Source organism: Cervus elaphus, chromosome 21 (assembly GCF_910594005.1).
Source record: "Cervus elaphus chromosome 21, mCerEla1.1, whole genome shotgun sequence".
Lineage (NCBI taxonomy): Eukaryota > Metazoa > Chordata > Mammalia > Artiodactyla > Cervidae > Cervus > Cervus elaphus.
Window position 1 is genome coordinate 47,092,212 of NC_057835.1, and position 13,860 is coordinate 47,106,071.

A 13,860-nucleotide genomic window follows, 5' to 3' on the forward strand; every position below is an offset into this window, starting at 1 on the left:
CTCCGGGCTGAAAGCTATTCCCAACAACGTAACTGTTTAAATCAAAGATAGATCTAGCTTTGCAAACTGAGTTTACATGTCTCCTATCTTCACTTTTCCAGGATAACCAAGCTGTATAGATATTCAGTAGTCTTCACTGGTCAATTTTAGATCCATTACTGCAGTTGACTAAAAAAATATTCACAGCCTAAAAGTTGAGAGTTCTGTTTTATTTGGTGGAAATTTAGGGGACCTCAAGGCTGAGAGGCCCCTTCTCAAGTAACCCTCAGAAAACTGCTCAGGGAGGCAAGGATGAGAGCCAGGCTGTATAGGAGTTTTGCAACAAAGGGCAGGCAATCTGAACTCCGAGAGACTATTGTTAGTTAAAGACAGTCAGGGAGTGCCCTGGTGGTCCAGTGGCTGAGACTCCCTGCTCCCAATGCAGGGAGTTCAGGTTCCATCCCTGGTCGGGAACTAGATCCCAATGGCACAACTAAGAGTTCACATGCTACAGCTAAAGACCTGGCACAGCCAAATAAATTAAAAAAAGAAAGAAAGAAAACCACATATGTTAAGGATTTTAGCATTTTTTATGCATGGGAAGATACAAGAGTCTGGGCTCACTGATATCATTTCTCTGACATGCGCATCAGCTATCTGGGGCCAGTATCCTGTGTTTTCATATCCTGAGTTTCTTCAAGGCTCAGCATTGGGAGAGACTTCAGTCTGATACCTGTTTGCTGCTGTTCAGTCGCTCAGTCATGTCCAACTCTTTTCGATCCCACGGACTGCAGCACACCAGGCTTCCCTGTCCTTCACCATCTCCTGGAGTTTGCTCAAACTCAGGTCACTGATGCCATCCAACCATCTTGTCCTCTATCGTCCCCTTCTTCTGCCTTCTATCTTTCCCAGCATCAGGGTTTTTTCGAGTGAATCAGCTCTTCACATCAGGTGGCCAAAATATTGGAGCTTCAGCTTCAGCATCAGTCCTTCCAATGAATATTTGGGGTTGATTTTCTTTAGGATTGACTGGTTTGATCTCCTTGCAGTTGAAGAGACTCTCCTTGCAGTCGAAGAGACTCTCAAGAGTCTTCTCTAACACCACAGTTCAAAAGCGTCGATTCTTTGGTGCCTAGCCTTCTTTATGGTCCAAATCTCACATCGGTACATGACTACTGGAAAAACCATAGCTTTGACTACATGGACCTTTGGCGGTAAAGTAATGTCTCTGCTTTTTAATACGCTGTCTAGGTTTGTCACAGCTTTTCTTTCAAGGAGCAAGCATCTTTTAATTTCATGGCTGTAGTCACTGTCCACAGTGATTTTGGAGCCCAAGAAAATAAAGTCTGTAATGGTTTCCATTGTTTCCCCACTTATTTGCCATGAAGTAATGGTTGCTAGATGGTAGGTCTTCTTTCCTTCCTAAGTTCTCTCAGGGCTCACCAGTTCACTGTAGGCTGTGGCCGCAGTTGCTGATGACTATCACATCTTTGTTTACTGATAGGGTAGGAAATATTCCATCTATCACTGCCTATTTCATATTGTCCCTTCTGCCTGACCCATACTCTTTCAAACATTCAAGAGGCAAAGTCCTCTTACATTCCACTAAACACTCTTTTTGGCACTGATCTTTACACTTACCTTTTACCTGTAGCCAAAGGTACTCTTATTCCACCCCCCCCACACAATTTGTCTTCCCAGGTGGCGCTAGTGGTAAAGAACCTGCTGCCAATGCAGGAGATGTAAGAGATGCGGATTTGATCCCTGGGTGGGGAAGATCTCCTGGAGTAGGAAATGGCAACCCACTCCAGTATTCTTGCCTGGGAAACTCCATGGACAGAGGAGACTGGAGAGCTACCATGGGGTTGCAAAGCGTCAGACGTGGTTGGGGTGACTTAGTACACGATTGTCTAGCAAACAGTTATCGAGGTAACAGCAGTAACTGTTGTAGCAAATATGGAAGGAAAAGTGGGGAGCTTGTGAAAAGCACACAGCACTTCACTGACCTAACAGCCAAGGAAGTTGCATCAGCAACTGTGAAGACTCAGCTGTTATCTGAGCCTCCCTCCAGAATCCAGGCCCCTCAGTTTTCTTCCTTAAACCTTCACATCTCCTCTACCTAGGGACAGATCTGGCTTTTGTGGGCTTGAAACTTACACAATTCAGACATTCTTCTTTATGAAAGATAATAAAAACTACAAATATTGAATAAGCTATGAAAATGAATATGTATTTCAATTGAGGAGAAAAACAACAAATTACACATTAAAAAAATCTGAGATACACTCCAAACATCACAAAATCTACAAGAACAATATAATTTTTCAAATTAATTAGCTGTCTCATACAACTCTGTAACAATGCAGTTCTGCCATTTTTAGCTGCATACCTTTTGGTTACTTCTTTTTATAACAAATGGTAAGATTTCTTGGCATTTCCATTTTACCCAAGCAGTGACCAATTTCAAATATTCTTACATTGACAGCACTAAACACCCTCTTTGTAGTAGCATATTATGCATTTTGTATCATCTTAATCAATGTTAGTATTTCCAATCATTAGCAAGAATTTTATATCTTTTAAAATATGTTGATTTAATTTACTCTTCTTACCTAATTTCACTATCAAAAATTTCAAAAGCTTATTTATCACTTCTTTAAAAAAAAACTCTTCATTTTAATTAACTAAGGATTTTGGTATGATCTGAAAGTTTAAAAAATTATAATTAGCTTCAGATGTCAGAATAATTTCTCTTTATTACCTTTGTTTCATATTCCATTATTCTTGTCTGACATTTTTCTATATTAATAAGTAAATGTAAAGATAATTTTTTCATAATTCTCTAATTCTGGAGTCTGTAATTTCTTATCATTTTATTAAAATGTCTTTCCAAAGTACAATTAAAATGGCATATATAAACTTTAACAACTATTTAATAAAGTTATTATCAAAAGGTTTTTTCCATCTTCAAACATGCACTGTAGATTCTTAAAATATTTTTGTTCCCATGTCATGTCTTGAGTAACTTTATAATGAGAATATTATTCCATATCCAGAGTTGCTAAAGAAACCGACATTATGTTGAAGAAAAAACCCAAGTCACATGTGTCTTTAAAATGCTCCATCTACAAGGAGTCTAAACAAAATAAAAATGTGTTGCCAAATTGGAAACAGTCAATTTTCCCCTACCAATAAGATTAGGTGAATGAACTGTATACTGCATACATTCTGCAATTTTTAAAATATTTTAAAAAGCCCTTTTAGTCATTTGTCTTCACTATCATCATATGCTAATTGCCAATTAAGCATTTTATGGGCATTACTTTAAAAAATTTGCATAACTATCCTATTAGTTGTGGATATAATGACTAGTATTATCTCCATTTTACAGGTGAAACAATTGCTTTAAAGTGTATGTAGCTAGCAAAAGACTGAGTCAGTCAGGCTCAGAATCTCTGAACCTAGGATTAAGCTCTTTACTACAACACACTGCTTTCTCTACTTCCTGTGTTAATATAAGTGGAAAAAATATTTAGAAGAAGTGTTTGTCCTGAAAGACCTGAACTTTCTGCATAGCTTTCACTTGGGGCTATGTGTGGCAAGAAAAACCATTCAGCGAAGCTGAAATGGTCCATAATTTTCCCCATTACTTGTTCTAATGATTGGACTGTGGCACACATTTTTAGCCTCTGAGACCTATAGAGGGAGTACATAGTCTTGAAGCTTATTCAGTGTTGCCGTTGCTATACAAACCACAACATTAGCCTATTAGAAGTACGGTGGTATCTGGGATCTGCCCCTGACTCACCGTGACTTCTGTTAACCTCTATCACCAGACTGAGCTACAGCTTCCTCATTTATAAAACCATGGAGAACTATACTAAACAGGCTTTGAGACCCCATGGACTGTAGCCTACCAGGCTCCTCCGTCCATGGGATTTCCCTGGCAAGAATACAGTTGGTGGTGCCTTAAAACGTCGAACATGGAATTACCACATGACATAGCAAATTCACTGTTCAATATACATCCAAAAGAACTGAAAACAGTTACTCAAACAAGTTTGTGTACACAATATTCATTGCAGCATTATTTCACAGTACCAGAGATGGAAACATCCAATCTGTGGATGAATGGGTGAATAGATGTGGTATATCCCTACTATGGAATATTATTCAGTCAGAAAAAGGAATTAATTAGTAATACAGGCTGTGAGGTATATGAATTTTAAAAATATACTAAGTGGAAGAAGCCAAACACACCGGGTCACATATATATGATTCCATTTGTATGAAGCATCCTGAATAGATAAACCCATAGAGATAGAATATAGATTGGTGGTTATTGGGGGGTACAGATGGGGAATGGGGATAATTTTATAGCAATTATAATTGGAGTATAACTTTTAAAAATTGTGAATCACTGTTGTGTACACCTGTAACATATAGTACATCAAATTTCAATACAATTTTCAAACAATATTTAGTTTTATGTTATGTGAATTTTATCTCAAATAATTTTTTTAAAGTTAGTAGAGACAATCTTTAAGTAGAGGTGTTGTGCATGATTTCTTCTTTTTAATTTATTTTTTTGGCTGTGCCAGTACATCACAGGGGATCTTCATTGCTGCCTGTGTGATCTTCTCTTAGGCATATGGAATCTAGTTCCCTGACCAGGGGTCCAGCCCAGGCCCCTTGCTTTGGGAGTGCGGAGTCTTAACCACTGGACCACCAGGGAAGTCCCATATGGGTGATTTATTTCATCACTTATCTGTATTTAAAAAATTTTTAACATTGAACAGTATTGCTTTAATCATTAGGAAAAAAATTACATAAAATAGCTTTTGAACTGTGGTGTTGAAGAAGGCTCTTGAGAGCCCCTTGGACAGCAAGGAGATCAAACCAGTCAATCCTAAAGGAAGTCAACCCTGAATATTCATTGGAAGGACTGATGCTGAAGCTCCAATACTTTGGCCACCTGATGTGAAGTACTGACTCATTGGAAAAGACCCTGGGAAAGACTAAAGGCAGGAGGTGAAGGGGACGACAGAGGATGAGATGGTTGGATGGCATCACTGATTCAACGGACATGAGTTTGAGCAAGCTCTGGGAGTTGGTGATGGACAGGGAAATGTGGCATGCTGCAGTCCTTAGGGTCTCAAAGAGTTGGACACAACTGAGCAACTGAACTGAAAATAGCCCCCAAGAGCCTGAAAATTTAAAGCTATACTTTAAGACAACTGGAAAAAAAATGGCTGAGAAAATTCTAAACATCTTTTTATACACTTTGAGAAAAACACATCTTTGAAGAAAATGTTAAAAACATAAAATTTATAATGTGCATCTCTGTTCATTAGCAATTAAGCTTTTTTCATGTATTGCTTCCTAGAACTCTTAAGCAAAATAAGAATGGCAGCAGAAAAGATCAGAGTTTAGAGTTAGTGTCTTTGGGAGAAAGGAGAGTTGATGAGAAGGGATGGGATAACTGGGATGAAAAAGTAAATTCAAGTCTACTTTTATGAAAGAAATAGCTAGCCATTTAGAGAATAAGCACAAAGTCCATTTCACAGCTGGCTCTGTTTTCCCTCCATTTCTTTGTTGTTCTCTCTCTCTTTTTGGCTTTAATCATAAAACTATTCCCTGAAGAGTTTAGCCAGAGCAGTTGAGTTTTGGTTTGAAAAATTTAGAGAAGCAATAAAGGAGAAGAATGCTCCCTTCTCGTGGCTTCTAATTTCCTTCTGTAATGAGTTTTCTGCTTAAATGTGCATGCAGTTTGTCCTCCCTCCTGATGGACAAATATGTGCAGTAGTAATTCTTCCAGGAGTTCAGTTTGCTCTGTTGGGGAAAAATGCACATGGTTAATGCCAGTCCAGGGGCTTCCCCGCTGGCTCAGCAGTAAAGAATCTGCCTGCAATGCAGGAGATGTGGGTTCGATCCCTGGGTCAGGAAGATCCCCTGGAGAAGAGAACGGCAACCCACTCCAGTATTCTTACCTGGGGAATCTCATGGACAGGGGATCCTGGCAGGCTATAGTCCATGGGGTGGCAAATGAGTTGGATACAACTAAACAAACAAGTCCAACTCCGTGTGGGAAGCATTTGGAAGAATGTAGAAGGTGTTGCTGAAAGGAATAATGGATCAGAACTTTAAATTTTTCTTGTCGTGAGCTATTTACAAGAAAACAATATATATCTAATAAATAAGAGAAAATGATGGCAGCACACTTTTTTCAAAGTGTGGGGTGCTAACAACAATAAATCAAAATTTCCCCAGGTGCTTGTTAAAAATACAAATAGCAGGTCCAACCCTAGAACCACAGAATCAGAGACCGTGAGAGATAAAACTACTTAAAAACAAAAACCCCATAACAACACACACGTACTAGCTAGAGGTCAGTGAACTACAACCATTGAACTAAATTCAGCCCACTGCCTGTTTTTGGAAGTGAAGTTTTATTGACACAAAGCCATTCATAGTCTGTGACTGCTTTTGTGCTAAGGAGCAGAGCTGAGTAGCTGTGCCAGAAACTCTACAGCCCAGACAGCTTAAAATGTTTACTATCCAGCCCTTTACTGAAAAGGTTTGCCACCCCTGCTCTAAGCCATTGCTTCTCAAATTCAAATGTGCATACAAATCACTCAGGGATTCTTTGGGAAAGAAGGTCTGGGGTGGACCTGAAATCCTTTGTCTCTCACATCTCCCAGGTGATGCTGATGCTGCTGCCTTGCAGATCACAGTTAGTAGCCTGACCCAGAGAAGTGGTTCTGGGTGTATGATAAATGCAAATTCTCAGTTCCAAGGCAGACATATAGAATCATAAATGCTGTGGGCTGGACCCCACAACTCATGTTGTATCAAGCCCTCCAGGTGATTTCTGAAGCACATCAAAACTTTTGAACCACTCATCCAGATTTTCCTTATGCAGATTAAAACTTGATAACCACTATCTTCAAAGAGCCTGAAATCATATGTTTGACTCCTTTATCACTGATCTCCTGAACACAGTATATGTTGATCATAATAATCAACTGGAAAGGAGACACGGGATGAAATTGCCACTTACTATGGTATTGTTTATTTCTTTTCTATATATTCAGAATAGCAGTCTTGGATAAATAAAATCTCAACTGTATGTTTATTGGATTATTCCAGTTTAATATTTTACTGTTGGGGAGTCTATTTTTGTGGTTGCTCAAAATAATTTCAAATTCCATGTCATTTCTAAAATGACCAACAGAGGGAGCCGGTGTTATAATCCTAATCCTTAAATAGGAGAATTTCTTTCCCGTTGGCTGAATCAAAGAACAACCTTTTAAATCATCCCTGAGTATAATAAAATATTATTGTTTGGATGTATAGATTCTGCTGTCCATGTTATATACATCTCTTTCTAATGCCAGGACAGCAGTATGATATATTTGAACTGAGTGTAACCTGTAAACAATTCTATTCAATACTTCTAACTTTCACAGACCCCCTAATCTATTTAAACAATGTTGATGGTACAAGAGACTCCTAAAATGCAGACCCTGTTCTCAGTAAATATATGATTCTGGGGAAAGCAGGTGTAACAGAAGCAAGTAAATAAATCTAATTATATAGAATACGATCCCTTACCAAGATCAGAGAGGACCTGAGATAGATGCAACAAGTAGATGTTTTGGTGCATTTCCTAGAAGTGGCTTTTTGGGTAGATGATATGAGTGGTCACAGGAGGAACTGAGGCATGTAGCACTGAACTGAATGATTTTTTTTTTTTTTACCACAGCACTAGAGGAAGTAGGAAGTGTTAATCTAACTATTCAGTTTGTTAGCAAGAAAGAGAATGTTTACACAATGCCAGAGAGGGTATCCCCATGGGTGAGGGACCAGCACACAGATGGCAAGTGGATAATACTGGTCCCTTGCTTTTACCTCCAGGAAAATTTAAAACCCATGACTGGCACAGGTTCAGGGCTTGGCTTTGTTTATCAGGTAAATAATACAGTTAAAGGATTGAAGCCAACAGTACTGCATCAATTTGTCCTACCAGGTGACACTTTTTCTGATCAAGGACACCATTTGATAGTACATTTTGTTCAGTATAGGCCAAATACTTAGTGCAGTGGGGATTCAATAAATGCTGATGTATGAAGAGATGGATGAAGGACTGAATAACTGATTGAATTGATGAGATAAAGAAACAGTCGAAGTCTGATGAAGGTGTTATGAAATGAATGAATGAAGGAAAGAGACAAAGTAGAGAAGCATTGTATATACAGCTAGACTCTCAGGGTTTGATAATTATTTGGATACAGGGATATAGAATTCAGTAGATACAAAAATGACTGTTGACTGAGGGATGATAATGTCTTAAGCACTGATAAAAATAGTAGAAAGCTAATTGAGCTTGGGCAGTGAGTGTTTAGAGATGTGTTTAACTTTAGACTGAATTTGGAGGATCTATACCATCTAGGATGATATAAACAATAGGCTACTGGCACTGCAATTTTCAGGTTTGGAAATTTGAAAATAGAGAGTTGAAATAAAACTGGGGATTGGAGTTACCTTTAGAGTGATCTTAGGATAGCTTAGATATATAATAAAAAGAAAATATATTCAATCACAAATGAACAGATTCCTTCAATAGCATTTATCAAAGACAGATGTATTCTCTACTCTGAGCTACAGGCTGAGTAGATTGTATGCATGCATGCTAAGTTGATTCAGTCGTGTCCAACTCTATGAGACCCTATGGACCGTCGCCTGCCAGGTTCCTCTGTCCATGGGATTCTCTAGGCAAGAATACTGGAGTGGGTTGCCGTTTCCTCCTCCAGGGGATCTTCCCAACCCAGGAGTTGAACCTGTGTCTCTTATGTCTCCTGCATTGGCAGGCAGGTTCTTAACAACACTAGCACCACCTGCCAACACTTTTATAGTATTTATTATATGATAGGCACTGCCTGGCACTGAGATTGGAATAGTGAATTTTGATGAAACTTAGATCCTGGTGGGGAGAGATAGAAAATAAATTAATAAGTAAAATATATCCTGTTAGGTAGTGATATGGAGAAAAGAAAGGCTAGAAAGCAAGATAGAGAATGTTAGAATTAGGGACTATCAATTTCAAATAGTGTGACCAGGAAAGGCCTCACTGAGAAAGTAACATTCGTACAAAGACCAGATGCAGGTTAAGGAGCAACTATATGTGGGAAACAAAAGGTCCAGGAAGTAGCAGCAGGAACACTATTGCGAAGACCCTGGAGTGGAAACATTCCTAGAGGACTGGAAGAATGGCAAGAAGGCCAGTGTTTCAGGCAGAGTTAGAGTAGGAGGAAGTGAGGTCAAGGAGGGAACAGGGGCCAGTGAAAGTGACTTTGACATTCACTAAAAGTGAGAAAAGAACCTGCTGGAAAGATTTTAGTGGAGGACTGATATGATCTGACTTATATTCTTATAGTGTCCCTTAGGCTTCCATTGGGAAAAAATAACTACAGGAGAAAGAACAGAAGCTGTTAGGAGCCTAATTCAGGTGAGAAATGATTATGGTTCAAGGCAAATTTTTGGTCTTGAATAGCAGTGGAGACCAATGGTTGCATTCTGGATATATTTTGAAAGTAGGGCCAATCAGACTTGGTGACTTATTGACTGTAGAGCCTGAGAGAGAAGGGGATATAAAAACTGATGCCAACCTTTTTGGCCCTGAGCAATGGGAAGCATGGTGTTATCACTGGTTGGTTGGAAACTGAGATGAAGTTTATGGGAGGGAGCAAGTGTTAGGAGCCTTGTTTGCACATGTTAACCGTGAGATCCCGCTAGATGACCAAGTGAAGTCTGTTCTATATGTAGGGGACTGGAGTTCAGGACAGAATTCTAAGCCGGAGCTATAGATGTGGGAGTTGTCCTGTACAGTTGGTGTTTGCAGCTTGAAGTGAATGGAATCACTGAGAAGATGAGCGCTAAGTATAGAGGAAAAGCTCAAAGGCTTTAACCTTGGACCATCCAGCATTTAGAGTCAGAGAAAACCATAGCAAATAGTAAAATAGGGGGTGTCAAGGAGGTTATATGAAAGGGAAATGCAGATGGAAATAAGTGTAAGTCTGTTTATATTTATTGCAGGGGAGTTTCAAAAGAGAGAGAAGTTGAGTTCATTAAAATAGTGAGGGATTAAGAAAGATCCAATAGAGAAGGACCTACCGGAAGTGGGGTGATGGTGTTCCAGACAGAGAGTGAAGAGATAAACAAATCCAGCTCACTGTGGAGGGGGTCAACAGCAATGACTTTGGACCCAGACTCTGGATTTGAATCCTGACTTTGTCACTCACTGGCCTTCCCTGGTAGCTCAGGGGTAAAGAATCTTCCTGCAATGCAGGAGACCTGAGTTAGATTCCTGGGTTGGGAAGATCCCTTGGAGGAGGGCATAGCAACCCACTCCAGTATTCTTGTCTGAAGAATCCCATGGATGGAGGAGCCTGGAGGGCTGCAGTCCATGGGGTTGCAAAGAGTTGGACATGACTGAACAATTTTCTTTTCCTCTGCCACTTACTAGCTGTGTGACATTGGTCAAATCATTTAACCTCCCTGGGTCTCAATTTCCTCATTTACATAAAAATAAGGACAGTAGTAGTATGCATCATAAGGTTGTTATAAGAATCAAATAATTTAACATTTGTAAAATAGATTACATGAACTTTGTAGAAGTGTTTGTATTTGACAATTTCCTGAATGATCACCATTGATTTTGGAGAGAGGAGTTTCTATGGGATTGATAGATTAGAAGGTAACCACTCAAAGGATGAAGGAGGAAGTGGGTATGGGAAAAGATAGAGAAGAGTAAGCAGAAGAACCCTTTATAAGATAATAGTTTCAAAATATATGTTTGTATCAGTTTAATGAAGAATGAATGCTATGATGTTTCCAGGGACACCAAGATGCTTGTATTCAACACTTATCAGCTCTTTGGTTGTTATCATATAAAAATTTCCTGAATGTGACTGCTTTTGATTTACAAACATGGTAATTTAATTTGATTTAAGCCAATATCCCAAAACATCATATATTAGGTTTCCTACTGACTAGAAGTCAGATCTTCAAGTCTTTTGTGTCAACTATTCCCAGGTGGTGCCTGGTGGTAAACCGTTTCAGTATTCTTGCCTGAAGAATCCCATGGACAGTGGAGTCTGGGAGGCCGCAGTCCAAGGGCTTCAAAGAGTTGGACAGGACTGAAGTGACTTACCATGAATGCACATCTAGGAGAGAATAGTCTAGGAGAGAATATCTGAAGCATAAAACTGCCAAGAACACTTTGTGGTTCATGTGACTCATGGATAAAGTATAATGAAAACTGACCAAGTATTAATTTCATTTTTGGTGTTTGCTGATAGTTTACACTTTATGTAAGGAATAATCATTTTATAATAGAGTATTATAAATCAGCAGGTTTCATTCTTTTTGCTAGATTTCCAAATACTCGGGGGAAAAAAACCTTCTCTAGATCCCTCAGTTTTTAATCTATGTATTTTTGAGAATGAAATAGCTATAGTAGAATGAAACTATGGTAATTCATCTGCTAGAGACATCACTCAGAGAAGGCAACTTTACTGAACTTGATTATTTTGGACCTTACTCATTGCTTTAATAATTTTTTCCCTCAAATTTAATTGCTTTGAGGCCAATGATGTGAAAGGCATATAAAATGCAATTAACAGATGAAAAATATCTCTTGTGATTTGATATTAAACAGAAGTGATGGAGTGTGACATTATAAAATGGCATCAGAGGGTCCAAACTTTGCATTTCACTTTAATTATATCAATTTCAGACTCTGGAACACTGCAGTTTCACACACGCTTAATTAAATTATGTCAGAACCAATACTTTTAGGTCAACAAAATTTTAGGAGGAAGTTTTAGAGATAGATAAGATGGAAAGCGCAATTCCTTGTCTTTCTGGCTACTGGACCAGAATAAGCTCTTAAAGTTTCTTTTATCTGTAAAATCTGTGGTCATGATAAGGCCTGCTTTCAATGGAATTCAAGGCCCCTAAGACAAATGACATCATTTCCAGTATTCTTGGGGCTCATGGGAAGGGAAGTCATCTGTATTAATTGCACAAAGCTCCTCTCTTTCTAAGGACCTATGTATATTTTTGAAAATGTAAAAAACAGGCAATAAAAGACTAACATAACTGTTTAACAGTTAAAGAATTAAACCATTTCTTTTTGCCAAGGAAAAATTGTAAAGCTCTAATTATATCCGTTTTGTATATACCAGACTAAAACTTTTAGATATCAATGCTTAGGCTGTGCATTGTTGGTTGAACAGCCGATACTCAAGCTTACCTATAACATGTTGCGGTTGTTTAGTCACTGAGTAGTCTCCTACTCTTTGCAACCCCATGGACTGTAGCCCGTCAGGCTCCTCTGTCCATGGGATTTCCCAGGGAAGAATATAGGACTGTGTAGCCATTTTCTTCTCCAGGGGACCTTCCCAACCAAGGGGTTAAACCCGCTTCTCCTGCATTGCAGGCAGATTCTTTACCCCTGAGCCACTGAGGAATTAAATACCACACACTAAATCCTATATTACACATTTCTTTCCATGGATTAGATCAAAATGGTGGAATTACACATATTTTCTTTCCAGTCCCCCCTTATGTTAATGGTAATGATCTTTTTGCCCCTTTGCTGCTCATGTTCTGCCCTCTTCTCCATTTTCCCCTTTTCCTGGAAGCATCCTGTGATAAAAGTTCAAGTGCAAATCACTGCAGTGCTCTGAAGCCCTCATCTGGGAGACATTAGTTATACTGTTGTGCCAAGCAAGGCTCAGGGACATGTTGGTTACTTAGATTCCTGAAGAAAGCATTTGAGACCACAGATACTACCAGCTTCAGACTTCTGAGATAGACTAGTTGTTTCCTGGGGCCCAAGACCACGCTTTTAAAGGAACATCTTGTGGTAAAAACCTTGAGAACAAAATAAAATTTACATTTTATGTTGGTTCCATTTATTTACTTTGTTGACAAATAGGTTAGGTAATTCTATTCGTAATGGTAGTTCCCATGAACTGGATAACATGCACTATATTCACACATATAATATACACATGAAAGGGATTCCCAGGTAGCGCTAGTGGTAAAGAACTTGTGTGCCAATGCAGGAGTTTTAAGAGAAGCAGGTTTGAACCCTGGGCCAGGAAGATCCCCTGGAGGAGGAAATGACAAGCCACTCTTGTATTCTTGCCAGAAAATCCCATGAACAGAGGAGCCCAGAGGGCTATAGTCCATGAGGTCACAAAGAGCTGGACACAGCTGAAGCACCTGAGCATGCATGCACACATGTAATATAGCCCTAACTGAAACGGATATCACTAATCTTCTTTAAAGATGAGGAAACAGAGAAAGCATGTGACTTGCTCAAGATCACAAAGCTAGTATCTAGCAGAGTTACAATTCAGACTCTGTTCCCTCTTGCTCCAAATTCCAACTTTTTTTTCCACTCTATCATGCAGTGTCCAAAAGGTGTCCTCAGGTACTTCTTAGTCATATGTCACCCCCGTGGTTGTCAGTGTAATCTTGTAAAACGGAAAATCAAGATACTGTGTGAAACTGAAAGCTGCTCAGTTGTGTCCTCTTTGCGACCCCAAGGACTATACAGTCCATGGGATTCTCCAGGTCAGAATACTGGAGTGGGCAGCCTTTTCCTTCTTCAGGGGATCTCCCCAACCCAGGGGTCAAACCCAGGTCTCCCGCATTGCAGGTGGGTTCTTTACCAGCTGAGCCACAAGGGAAGCCCAAGAACACTGGAGTGGGTAGCCTAACCATTCTCCAGCGGATCTTCCTGACCCAGGAATTGAACCAGGGTCTTGTGCATTGCAGGTGGATTCTTTACCAACTGAACTATCAAGG